General features: G+C 31.0%; 1 protein-coding gene across 1 annotated transcript in view; it reads right to left on the minus strand.

Annotated features, from left to right (window-relative positions):
• LOC140433666 (uncharacterized) overlaps window positions 1-14,652 on the minus strand; it is an 86,818-nt gene that overhangs the window by 50,530 nt on the left and 21,636 nt on the right. The window lies entirely within an intron of this gene.

A 14,652-nucleotide genomic window follows, 5' to 3' on the forward strand; every position in this document is an offset into this window, starting at 1 on the left:
ATAGGGTACTATGAATAAAAATAGATTTACTATAAGACAAATTTCGATTAATTGACTTAAAGAAGGCCTCTGGCTGAATACAAAATAAACAACTAATCAAATTCTAACATGCGATATAGTAAATGAAAGAGGAGGATATAACCAATATATTCAGATACAAAAAACAAACAAGGTGACTACCAAAAGGGCACTACACACTATCTCCATTATTAATGAACGTATAGCGAGATACGAGATATCATAGGGCACTATAGATAAAAATAGATTTACTATAAGACAAATTTTAATTTAATATTCAAATTCAAAAATAAATCCAATTCCAATAGAAATTCAAAACAAACCCAAACTATACCTAGCAATCATAGTAATAATTTCACTAACTTACTAACAAAAATACTATACATCCTTAATATATATTAATGGATTTTTTGAAAAAATGTGGCAAATAAACTAGGTATATTGGACCCAAATATCTACATAGAAGGATTGTTACACACAAATATAGTGTAAAAACCAACAAATTAAACACTACAGCCTTCAAAAAACATTATCTAGCATTATCTTAAATATAGCCATTCCTTTGATTTTGAAAATATACAGATTTTAGAAAAAAAAAAAAAAAAAACAGAACTACAACAAAAGATGTACGAGTATATTGGAGGTGATTCACATAAAAAAGATCAAAATCTTTTAATAATATGACCGATATAAAAGATCTCCTCAATAATATCATATTTTAATAAATTGAGTTCGTTTCGTGAATGCAGAATTCACAGATATTTTAAATACACAACCCAGGAACTAAAAAAATGCCGATATATATACATATTCTACTTTTTGAGTTACGTGTGCAAAACAATAAAACATAATGATCTCTTCCCCAGGAAAAAATCGTATCTCAGTAAATATAGTTATGCAACCAATATTACGTGTACCTACACGTTTTATAGTATCTCCTATTTTTTTAGTAATTTTTACTACAAAAGCAAATAACTTTACAGTTTATGATCTTGGAAATAATAAGGGTTACTGCTATGTCTGGGATGTGCAGGTGGCTAAAAGAGGTCCAAATGAAATTGCTAGTTGCCCTTGGAAATTTCTAGATCTCAAGGCACAACATAGTGTTAAAACGATAATATTCCACTCAGACAACAGTGTGGGATAACACAGGAATCGTTTTGTATTTTTGATGTTGCATATTTTCTCACTGATATTGTTCACAGATTTCTGAAAAAAAACACACTCACAACGAGGGTGACAGAGGCTAAAACTACAGGAAGGGTTTATGAAGTTACGGAAATATTCCAACTGATTGATACCGAGAATTAGAAAGTTGACAACAAAAAAAAGTCAATAAAAGTTAGCAAAATACGAAAAGTAAAATTTTCGCATGAACAGCAAAATTCTATACTGTTTAAATACGAATTTGATGATAGTTTTAAAAGTTGTGACTTCCAATTTTCACCAAAACTGTATAATGCACCATTACCAATTGAAGAAAAAAAGCTAAAAGGATTACTGTGGCTGTATAATACTAGCAAAATACCCACAATGTACCATGGATTTTATAAAAATCGTAATTCAAAGAGTTATGTACCTCCTAAAGTCGAGCTCGAAGTTGATTCAGTTGAGAGCAAAGAAGGGTCAAAGGAGAAAAATTGAATCAAAATACAAAATTGCAAATTAGATCAGTAACTTCTTTAAAATGTAGTATTTTATATAAATAAAGTTAGGAAACAAATAATTCTGGTATTAATTACTTTAAAAATATCTCCATTGAAAACTATAGTAACTCATTCAAAAGTCACTAATGACAATATCTGTCTTAAATCTGTTTTACCCTTGTAATATTATTATTAAAACTATGTCTTAATGCTATAAAAACATCCGTTTTATAGATTAATGAATTTTGTTACGGATGTAGATATATATTTTTATAATTACCACAATTAAATAAAAAACTAGAGTCTTCGTAGGACCAGTCGATATATAATTTACATATAATATATATATATATATATATATATATATATATATATATATATATATATGTATATATATATATGTATATATATATATGTATATATATATATATATATATATATATAATATAATATAATATATATAATAAACCACTAACCAACCTGAAAAAAGTTGGCTAAGAAGTTTTCCCGCAAAAATTTTGTGTAATTTAAGGCAATCCATCTTTACTAAAAGAGTGTTCGAATTTTGGTTCTCCCTATTTTTATAGAAGGGGAAACCGGAAAAAGGTTTTTTTACATTATTTTCGATCAGACAGAAATTTATATTGGGTCCGATTGTTGTTTTTGTAGAGCCGCTACCCTTTTTTAATTAGCGAGCAGCTTTGTCTCCCCAATACCTGCCGACTCAAATTTAGATCGGTAATATGGGCTAGGCTAAATCCTTTTTTGTGTACGAATACTCACACGAATCAAATTAATGGAATGGAATTTCCGCTAATCCTCCATATACGTATGGATTTGATCCGGAGTTGATTGAACAAGTTTTCCAATAAAAAATTTGCCCTAATTTTTCTTACTTTTCCAGGATTTAACTCTGCGCGCAAAATGATGGAGTTTTTCGAAGTCAAAATGCTTTTAGGTGAGAAATTACACATTATATAATATTGGCATAAAAAAAATTAAAACAAAAATTTTTTACTTTTAATTAATAAGACTTTTTTCACTTTTCATAGAAACCAAAATTGAATCTATCTGTAGCAAGTATCTAATATAAAATTTAGGTATAATTATGACATTTTTTTTGCTTTTTCTGTTAACTTTTGTACGATTTCAGCATTGATAAGATCGTTAACACGTGATTTTTTTTTATTTACTCTTATTCTTACAAAACAAGTTACTTGTTGAACTGAAATCCTTTTCTACGAAAAGTTATCGAGAAATACTTACCACTTAAATCCCTTTAGTATCGTTTTAATCTAAAATATAATGATTTATGAATAACCAAAATAATGTCTAATGAACAATTTCCGTACCTAAACTAACAGCGTTACAACGCATCCCGATGACACATATCAACCTTGCACCGCAAGATTTACCACCGACGAAACACCTTTGGAAGTAACGCCCCTCTGTTTGGCTCTAATAAATTTCCAAGCCAGACAACTTGGTGAATCTGGCGCTCTAAAACAGCACATCCTTCTTTCTCTTTAGAGAAATCTTTAAACCCTATCTTAGAATAATATGCTAAGCAGGGTTTAAATCTCTGAGTACCTGTGCTTGTCTAGGGAAATTTACTACTTTAAATCTTTCTAAAGCTAATTTTACACATTAATTAAAATTTCATTTAATTAAAAACCAAACTTCATTGTTAATGTTAAATTTGGTTTTGTATCCAGGAGTGATTTTATAAATATTTTAATCTTAATCTTCAACTTATTATCGGTAAAAAACATAAACAAAGATCTGTATATTATTTTAATAGTACCTATTAAAAGAGGATGCATTTATTTCACGACGTTTAGAAATATACGAGTATATGTCAAATATGCACTACTGCTACTGGGAATAGCCGTCGGTTCATTTATACCGCGGGTGTTGGCGTGAACGTTTCTGATGGCCAGATTTGGATTGGAGGCTGGAGCGGACGATATTTTCTTTATGAGAGGTCTCCATGTCGAAGGTAACCGGATGCCGTCATCTCTTTTATTGAGACAATTTGGCCTTTTTTCAATTTCTATGGCTTCTCGGATAATTCTTGGTTTATAAAAGCGGATGGGGATATGGGTAGAATGTATTCGATGAAAGTCAAGATGAGGCTGTGAAATGACAAGAAATATATCAATATTATAAAAATATGATAAATTTATAAACTAAAAGAGTTGAAACGTTTTGGTGTTTTTTTATTTATAACACAAGGTTAGGCTAGACTCGACAAATTTGGCCAGACAATACTTAATTTATTGCTCTAGACAAATAAAAAAAAGAAGAGAATAGTATATCCTCTGGTTAATATAGATCACTTCTTACACTTCTTCATCTAACCTTTAGTCACTCATTTGACCCACCCTGTACAATTGTGTATAAAACAAGAACAGATCAAGAGATAAGCGATCAGTTTTTCACTCGTCATATAGACTGGCTTCTTTGAGTCATTCAACACTTTGTATATTACTCTGTCTACCGTCTAGTCATTGTCGATTACTTTATATATAAAAAAGAAAAAGAGATAAAAAATAAGCGACCATTTCTCACTTTTTCTTACCTGCTATAGTACTGAAAATTTGGAAGTCGGTAATAAAAATGCAACAGAAAAACATTGTCCCACACAATAAACTACTGAACAAATCCTCCTCCACATCCCTTAAGTACTTGTCAGGGCGTGGTGACACTCTAAATATTATTGACTTGCTGCCTCCATTGGCTGCGATTCTGTGCCATATGATGGCTTCGTGTAGGGATTTTCCCACCAGAGTTTTCATTTAGTCTGCTCATTGTGTTAAAGATCTTTCTCTTGGTTTTCGTCCTTCTACTACCAATAGTTCCATGGTCTCCGTTCTTATAGCTATGTGACCGAAGTAAACTAGGTATGCTTGTTTTACTTTTTAAAAGCCTATATTTTATATTGACAGGTTGGTTCTATTTTCTGTCCAGGACGTGCGTAGAATTCTTCTATAGACCCACATTTTTAAGGCATCGATCTTATTCCTATCGATGTTTTGCCATGAATGAACAAATAGTTGATTAAAAAAATAAGAAAACTGTCAGTTAGTAACACACAGAAATACAGATCTATAAATAGAGAGATACCTAAAGAGATTAGAAAACACAAAAGACAACATAATGCGATTATACAGATAAAAAATGCAATAGGAAAAAATAAAATTCGGAAGGTTCTTCGTAGACAAACACGAATATTGAGGAAAGACGGACAAAAGATCAATCAAGAGGAAATATTGTCAAAAATATAAATGACATCTTACAGGAAATGAAGTTATTCTACAAACAACTGAAAAGAAAAGAAACGTTACACGAGAGGCACGTAATAGAAATTACGTATAAGAAAATTTTACATCAAGGGTCAGAAGATATCCTGGAAATAACTAACAATGAGATTATATCAGCTCTGAAAGAGATGAAAAATAGCAAGGTAACGGGTGAGGATACCATTGTAAGGGATTAAAAGGCAATTGTAAGGCAAGGACTGTAAGGCAATAAAATGAGGAGATCAAAAACTTATCGATGTCTTAAAAACACAATTTAACAAACACAATTTATTGTGTAATATAACAATTATTACATTTAAAGGTCACAATGGTTAAGTGGTATACTTGTGATATTAAACAATAAAGGATATAAAACAGACCTTGCAAATTGTAGTCCTATAAGCTTGCTTGGTTATATAATTTATAAACTATATAGTAAGATAATAAACAAATAATTAACAAATAGAATTTACCTTTTTGTCGCAAAAGAAATGGCAGATTTCAGATCAGGATACGAGAAGCAAACCCTTCAATTATTTTAATAATTCGTAATACAGATTTAATGATTTACTTGCATTTCGGATTTAAATTGGGCCAATACCCAAAACGTGATGTTAGAAGAGTAATTATTAAACATGTTATGTCATTTTATACTATTATTTTTATATTATTATCATAAGGAGACCTTGGAGGCTGCATATTTATCACAAATTATTTTTCAATCTATATATTCATTGAGAACATTCTGCTGATACTTGTTTATGTTAGGTCGCTACCGCAACTTTTCCCAATTGTAAACACGTTAGAATTTTGTATTAAAGTGAAAAGTAATATCTGCCTTTTTTTTGGTGAAAATGTTGATGTGAGCAACAGTTGGGTTAAAGCAGAGGAAATCCAACGCCACGAAGTCAACGATCAAAAGTTATAATCGAAAAATACGTTAAATATTACAAACCTCTGTCTTTGTAGACTTCAAAAAGGCCTTTGACTCAGTAAATCAACAAAACTCTTAGATTTCTTAGCCCGATGTAGAATTAATTAAAGATACTTAGCAACAATTAAATATACTTACAGGATCGCAACTTTAAACGTTAAAATGCCAAACAACCAATACATTGCATGGAAATTCAACTTAGACACAGGTGTAAGAAAGAGTGATAAACTCTAGCCAAAATATTTGTGGTCCTTCTGCAAAATATGCTTAATAACATAGAATATGAAGATCAACTGGGCTCAATATCGATCGAGAAATGCTATATCACCTATGTTTTATGAGTAATGTTGTATTTATTGCAGATAATATCCAAAAAGCACGATAAATGTTAAAAGCTTTAGAAAGATTACCTAAAAAGGTGCTTTAAAAATAAATAATTCAAAAATCAAGTTCAACAGCATTTGGAAAATGAAAGTACATATTAAAATCTGATACACTAATATGTCTGAAAAAGTAGGTTTTTAATCAATATGTACTCCTTATTCTAATCTATGGTTCTGAAGCACCCACTTTGACTAAAATGAATATAAAAAATACATATAATGTAGAGAATAATGACAAGATCAATGCTGCGAATAAGTCAAAAAGAACCAAGTTCCAATTAAAGTGATCAGAAACAAGATGGGGACGCTAGACGCCGCTGAGGCTATTTTGCAGCTCAACTGAAATTGGACCGGACCTGTCGGTAGAATGGCGGTGAACAAGAAAGATAAACGAATGGTGTCCGAGACACGAAGCGTACTTCTTCTTCAAGTGCTATCTCCGCGGTGGAGGTCGGCAATCATCATAGCTATTCGGACTTTTGAGACGGCTGCTCTGAAAAGTTCATTTGATGTACATCCGTACCACTCTCTCAGGTTGCGCAGCCATGATATTCTACGCCTCTCTATGCTTTTCTTTCCTTGGATCTTTCCCTGCATAATCAGTTGGAGCAAGGTGTATTTCTGTCCACGTGTAATATGTCCGAGATATTCCAATTTTCTTGTTTTAATTATATTTAAAATCTCTATTTCTTTATTCATCCTTCTCAGAACCTCTTTGTTTGTGACGTATTTTGTCCACGATATTTTCAGAATTCTTCTATACACCCACAGCTCGAATGATTCCAGTTTTTTCATTGATATCGCATTCAATATCCAAGATTCCATTCCATAAAATAAAGTCGAAAAAACATAGCACCTCGCCAACCTAACTCTTAGTTCCAATTTTAAATCCCTTGTACATAGCACTCTTCTCATTTTGTTCAAATTTGCTCTAGCCTTTTCTATTCTGATTTTGATCTCCTGAATGTAATCATTTGTGGAGTTAATTATCGTTCCCAGATACGCATATTTGTCCATTTGTTCGACGTTGGTTCCGTTTATTAGAAGATTCTCGTTATTTCTTTGAGTTTTCGATATTCAAATAAATTTTGTCTTCTTGACATTCATTGTTAGACCATACTCTTTTCCATACTTCGCTATTCTGGTCACCAGTCTCTGAAGATCTTCAATATTTTCGGCTAAGATCGCATATCTAATGTTGTTAATGGGAACACCATTTACCTTTATTCCAGCTGTTTCACCTTCAAGAGCGTTTTTCAGGATCTCTTCGGAGTAGGCATTAAAAAGAATTGGCGACAATACGCATCCCTGTCTCACTCCACGAAGCGTAGAGAAGTATACAAAGGACACAAGATAGAGAGTTGTAGCTAAAATTTAGGCTTTTTTAGATCGATGACAATTTTTGACAATAAAATTAAACTTAACATCGTATATTTTGTCAGATAAAGGTGTTACAACTTGTTTTAAGAATAAAGGTTTGGTATTTGTAATTTCAAGATATTTCAATCAGTTTATCAAATAAGCTTTAGGAATATTTAAAAATTAATAAGTTCCTACATACTCTTCTAAATAATGGCGAAAGCACTGGTTCATTCATCATAAATTAAGTTACTGTTTTTTTTTAATAATTATTTTATAATATAATATAATATTATAGCCTTGTCATGATAAGCTGTTTTATAGAGTCTAAATTTTATTTAGTAGTAGTAGTTCGAGTAATTAATAAAATGATATAGTTATATTTTTTTAATGTTCCACAATTACCAACGTTATGAAACAGATTCTGGGAGACTTTAACATAAATTGCTGAATATACTTTTTATACATGAATCTGTGATCATGTTAGATATTTAATTATTTGTCAAATTTAAATTTAAAGATGTTTTATTTCAGGTACTTACGGTTTTTGTTCACTTTGTTATATTGCGAACATAATTTTTATATCAAATGATTTTAAATTATTTCCATCAATACATTCACCATTAAAAGTCTCTTAAGTAAAAAATATGAAAGTAGCTGGTGTGATTTAATATTTCACTTGACACTACATTTTATTTTTTTGTTACTGTAGTTAAAAAGTCGTGAGGCTGTAAAACTATAATACACTTGTTTGAATTTTGCCATTCTTGTAGCTCTAGTGTCTCTTAATTACACTTGTGTTTAAATATCAATTAAAAAAAAACTAATATAAAAAGAAAAATGAAGCAAGAATTTGGTGGACGCGCAAATCCACCAAAATTTCAAAAATATCTGGACGTCTTTTATAGGCCAGCGTCTCATTATAAATAATGAAAATTTAATTTTTTTTACTCTTTTACTAATTACTAGTACTACTTTTTTGCTAATTTTTTTTAATTTGTTTAAATTAATAAAAAATTAGCATATATATTTTTTTCTGTAGTAAATTATATTATATTTTTTATTGTATTACATTACCAATATTCTTTCAATAAAAAAATATAAATATTGGACAAAATTGCTGACTTTGATTTAAACATTTAATAATAAAAGTTTTATATCGGCACTTTTTATCTTTTACTGGATTATTTTTGTTGAGGTCTGTTTATTATAATCTCTACTCCTGATTAAATCTCGTTTATTATTTTGTAAAGTTTTATTTATCTGTCCTATGTATAGGACACTGGTACTTACCGTTATTAAAATGTGTAGCATTTTAGTATTCAGTTAAATGTAAATATGTACACAAGTCGTTGTATTTTTTAAATTTTACTGTTGTATACTGCGAGTTGCATGAAAAGTCTTATTTTTAATCATATTTGGGAGAAATTATTTTACGGTAACGAACTAATATTTTACCACACATTATTTTGAACAATAAATGTAAAAATTAACTAAATTAACTTTTTTTCTAATAATCTACATATTTATGATATTTATCGATGTATATGTAAATACTGTATTTTTTGATAATTTATTTACCAGCTGTGATTTATTCATTCATCTATAAAAATGTGGATAACGAGCAACAGGAACCATGCAGGACATAAATAGATTATCAAACGGCCCTAAGCAAGATAAAAAAGAGATGATACAGCAGACTAGCGCAAGGCTTTATACTATGTTTTCCTGTATTTTTAAAATTAAATTCATTAATTTAATTCAAAGTAACTTCATTATTTATTGTATATTATTTATATTTTAAACAAATTATATCGTATTAAAATATTTGAATAAATTATTATGTTTGCTTATAACACCATCAGCGAACGTAATAACAAAGCATATGTTGTTTTCTTCTGACAGACCTATCAAATTCAGACGAGCTATTAAATTAATATAAAATATAAATAAATATCATTTGATTATAAATTAATTATTATATAAAATTAAGATTAAAAATAATAATTATATTTATGTAAAATTATTTTAAAACGAGAAGTGTCATAAAAATGGTAACAGATGATTTAGTTAATAATTATTGGAGGACATTTTGACAATCGTTACGAATCGTATCATTCATTAATAGATATCTTTTCATTTTTTACTTCTCATTTAATGTCTGTACTTTGTTAGTTATTTTTTATGCAGTTTTTAATTTAAACCTACTTAAAATAAATATATGATAACTACAAATGAATTAATCAAGACTAGTAAATTGATGTGAAGAACTGCTATTTTGTGATGCTACTTTTACGCTTTTACGCTTTCTCCTCGGGGCGCTAGCTCCGTGACGCTTAGCATTTTACTATAAAAAAAATAATAAAACGTCAATATAGGAGCTTCATTTTTAAAACATACATTTTGTTAAGTGGAATAAAAATAACTGTGTTACTGTAGCATCTAATTTTGATAACATATAACCTCTCGCACAAACTTGTAGATAAAATTGCAAGCTCAAACGAAAACGTTAAATTTCTCAACCATAAGTGTTACAAAAATATGATATCTACAAGGGAGAAGTGGATCAACACGACTGTTTTTTTGGAAAATATAGCCACTAAAATTCAAAACTATGCAAAGCTATGAAGTGGTATTGGCCAACATTTACACGATTGATTTACGTAGCATCAGTCAATTCATGGCTTTTCTACAATTCATAGCTTTTCTACAATAAGTTAAATATTACTTTATTAGATTTTTATCCATCTGTATCAGTTCTCTACCCAAAATTAACTTTTACCCTAAATTATTAATGAGAGTAAGATTTGACAGGAAAGGACACTTTATTAAGAAATGTCAAAACCAGAGACGATGTCAAGATGAAAATTATAAAGCCAAACTACTAACCTATTATGGGAAATGTACTGCACAATTGTGTAAACATTGTTTTATACAATACTATACAAATTAAAGTGATTTTTAAGCCTATGTATATAGACTGTTGCGTTTCGATTCAATTCGAGTCTTTTGCCATTCTCCTACACGTGTTTCAAGGTTTACCTTTTATCAGGGAGACTTGTCAGACTTGTGAGAGGACTGAATTAATTGAACCGACGCACACCATCCACGTGACAATTATTAGTAAATTAATGCATCAATAAATGCTAGTAGCCACCTCTAACGAGAATAAGATAAAATATAAAATCTTATTTTTATTAGATATAAATAAAAATTTTAATTCTCATAAATGTTTTTAGCTTAAACTCAAGTAAAACAATTTGATATTAAAATATATAAGTAAAATGTATAATGTATATACACTGTGTCCGTAAAGGATGGAACAAATTCTTTTTTAGCTAAACAGAGCATTTTAAGAAATAATCTTGAAACACGTCGATTTTTTATTTTAATTTACCGTATTTTAAAATATTATTCTAATATACAGGGTGAATTACTTTCGATTAATGACGTCACTGTCATTTTTTTTAATGGAACACCCCCATTTTGTCTCAATTTTCGGATTACTCTAGCTGAGCTGATTCCAAAAATGTATCACATTCTTCTTCTTCTTCATGTGCCTTGTCCGTTCCGAACGTTGGCAATCAACATGGCTATTCTGACTTTGTTTGCGGCAGATCTAAATAGTTCAGCAGATGACAATCCGAACCATTGCCGCAAGTTTTGGAGCCACGAGTGTCTTCTCCTCCCTGGACCCCTTCTGCTGTCTATTTTCCCTTGGACGATCAGTTGTAGTACTCTATATTTATTGTGTCTCATAACGTGACCCAAGTATTCCAACTTTCTTTTCTTTATACTTATTCCTACCTCTCTCTCTTTACCTATCCGGCGTAGTACCTCTTCGTTGGTCACGTGCTCAGTCCAGGATATACGTAATATACGTCGGTAAGCCCACATTTCGAAGGCCTCTACTTTTTTCATCAATGTTGCGGTCATTGTCCACGCCTCCATTCCATATAACAAAACCGGGAATACATAACATTTCAGAAGTCGAATTTTGAGAGGTAGGGTGAGGCTTTTAGAGGTGAAAATTTGCTTCATGCTAGTGAACGATGCTCTTGCCTTTTCTACCCTTATACGTATTTCCTTCGCTTGATCCCAATTTGAGTTAACTGTTGTTCCCAACTAGATGTACGAATCCACGTGTTCAATTCTTTCATCGTCTAATATCAGTTGCTGTGGTGGTTGTTGGGTTTTGCTTACTAACATCCATTTGGTTTTTGTGATATTTATTCGGAGTCCGTATTGTGCACTTGTTTTTTGTATCTTACTCATTAGGCAACTCAGTTCCTCCATGCTACTTGCTAGAATCACAGTGTCATCAGCATACCTTATGTTATTAATTATTTGTCCGTTTATCTTTATGCCTTCTGTGCTTTCCTCCAGCGCTATCTTAAATACTTCTTCTGAGTATATATTAAAGAGAATAGGAGAAAAGATACAGCCCTGTCGTACCCCTTTCTTGATCTCAATGTTATTGGTAAATGTAGATCCTACTTTCACTTTAGCTGTTTGGCCCCAATAGAGACTCGCTATTGTTCGAATGTCTCTGTAGTCGACTCCGATCTTATGGAGAATTTCAATTATCTTTTCGTGCTTTACGTTATCGAATGCTTTTGCGTAGTCTATAAAGCATATGTACACGTCTTTGTTCATATCTCTGCAGCGCTGGATAAGTACCTGTAGACTAAAAAGTGCTTCTCTTGTCCCAAGAGAATTCCGAAACCCAAACTGCGAATCTCCAATGTTATCCTCGCATTTTTTGCTTATTCTGTTGTAAATAACCTTGGTGTATGCCTTCAAAATGTGGTTACTTAGACTTATCATCCGATGTTGATCACAAGACTTTGCTTTTGGTTTTTTCGGTATGGCAACAAAAGTTGACTCTAGCCAGTCTTCAGGAAACTCCCCGCTGTTATAAATATTGTTAAAGAGTCTGACGAGTGAGTCTAGAAATTGACTGTTTGTTTCGCACAGCATTTTCAATACTTCCCCGTATACGTTATCGTTGCCTGGTCTTTTGTTATTTTTAAGACCCTTTATAGCATTCTCCACTTCTGATTTTAGAATAGAAGGGCCAGTATTATCATTGCTCAGTGTATACCCACTAGGACGGTCATCATTAAACAGTTGTCGGGGTCTAGTTGTAGATTTCCATTATCATCGCATAGCCCTTTCGATAAAATATTGTAGCTTTTCTTTGTTGTGAGTTCCTTTATCTTCTTATGCATATTGTGATAGTCGTATACCTTTTCGCACTGTTCGATTTCTTCGCATCTCTCCGAGAACCATTTCTCTTTAGATTTTCTTATCTCAGCTCTAATTCGTCTATGGGTTTCGCGGTATTTGGCAGTATCTTTAGTTTTATATATCCGTCTCTCTTCCATCAAGTCAAGGATTTGTGCAGTCATCCAGTCTTTCTTTTTTCTCTTGTCAGGTAGTAAAAACTTAGAGCTTGAAGTCCTAATCTCTTCTTTAATTTCACTCCACTTTTCCAGCGGTTCATTGTTATTTTGTTACATTGTATCACATGTTGATTCAAATTGGTACAGGGTGGACAAAAATGCAATAGTTTTGTGTGTGTTCATAAAGTAACACGTTAGATTTGCTGGTTTTGTTTGATACACAATATTCTTCAGATGACCGCACATAAAATAATCCAAAGGATTGAAATCTGGTGACCTCGCTGGCCATTCAATAGGTCCACGTATACCAATCCACCTGTTCGGAAAAATTTCATCTAGGAACATTCTAACGTCTACAGCATAATGTGGAGGTGCACCATCCTGTTGAAACCATAAACTTTCACCAAAACCTCCAGGATAACGTCTGCTGGGAAACAAATTACGTAAAGTAAGTATGAGATACTCCCTTAAAAACTCAAGGTACGTTGTCCCGTTTAACTTTACGCACAGAAGTGTGCGCATCTTCTTCAAAACTAAGTAAAACATATATTGCTGTATCAGAATTTGCAGAGGGACGATCTGATTTCCGCGCATTTTCAACCGTACCAGTTTCTCGAAATTTCTTTTGAATCTTACTGACTGTTGAACGCATTATAGGTCTTTCTGGATATTTATCATTAAACAAATTGCACTCTTCCATCTGAGTTCGCAATCTGTCTCTATACCCAATCATCATAAGTATTTCAATTCTTTGCTTTACACTTAACTCCATTTCTACTTCAAATTAAATTTAAGCAATAATTAAAACACTCACAAATACCAAAAATATTGTAGTACTAAACTGTCACTGAACATCAATAAATTACTAAACAAATAATGACATTTAAAAAAGCATAGCCTACTATGTTTCTTTTAAATTAATAAGAAATAATTTCTTTTACATTCTGTCCGCTAGACAGTAAGTATTTTTGATATTGTTAATTTAACTAACGCGTTACTTTATGAGCACATACAAAACTATTGTATTTTTGTCCACCCTGTACCAATTTTAATCAACATGTGATATATTTTTGGAATTAGCTTAGCTAAAGTAATCCGAAAATTGAGACAAAATGGGGGTTTAAAAAAATGACGGTGACGTCATTACTCGAAAGTAATTTACCCTGTATATTACAATATTATTTTAAAATACGGTAAATTAAAATCAAAAATCGACGTGTTTTAGGATTATTTCTTAAAATGGTCTGTTTAGTTAAAAAATAATTTGTTCCATACTTTAAGGACACAGTGTATAATGTATGTAAGTAAAATTTTGAAATTAAATTTTGAAAAAATAATTTATTTGTGTGTTAACGAGTTAATAATATGTCTTATTATTGTTATTTATATTTTTAATAATAAATTATGTCTAAAGTTTTATTAATTTTTTTTGGGGTTCAGGTTTTTGTTTTTAATTTGCTATTTATCTTCTATTCTTAAAAAAGTCTTTTGCAGTCTTTTATTTCGATCGTGATTATTTTTTTGCCATCTAGGATCCTTAAATTTTCAAAAAGATTTCAAACTTTTTAGTTTAATGCTAATGACGATTTAACCTAGTCATAACTA

This window comes from Diabrotica undecimpunctata, chromosome 2 (assembly GCF_040954645.1).
Source record: "Diabrotica undecimpunctata isolate CICGRU chromosome 2, icDiaUnde3, whole genome shotgun sequence".
Lineage (NCBI taxonomy): Eukaryota > Metazoa > Arthropoda > Insecta > Coleoptera > Chrysomelidae > Diabrotica > Diabrotica undecimpunctata.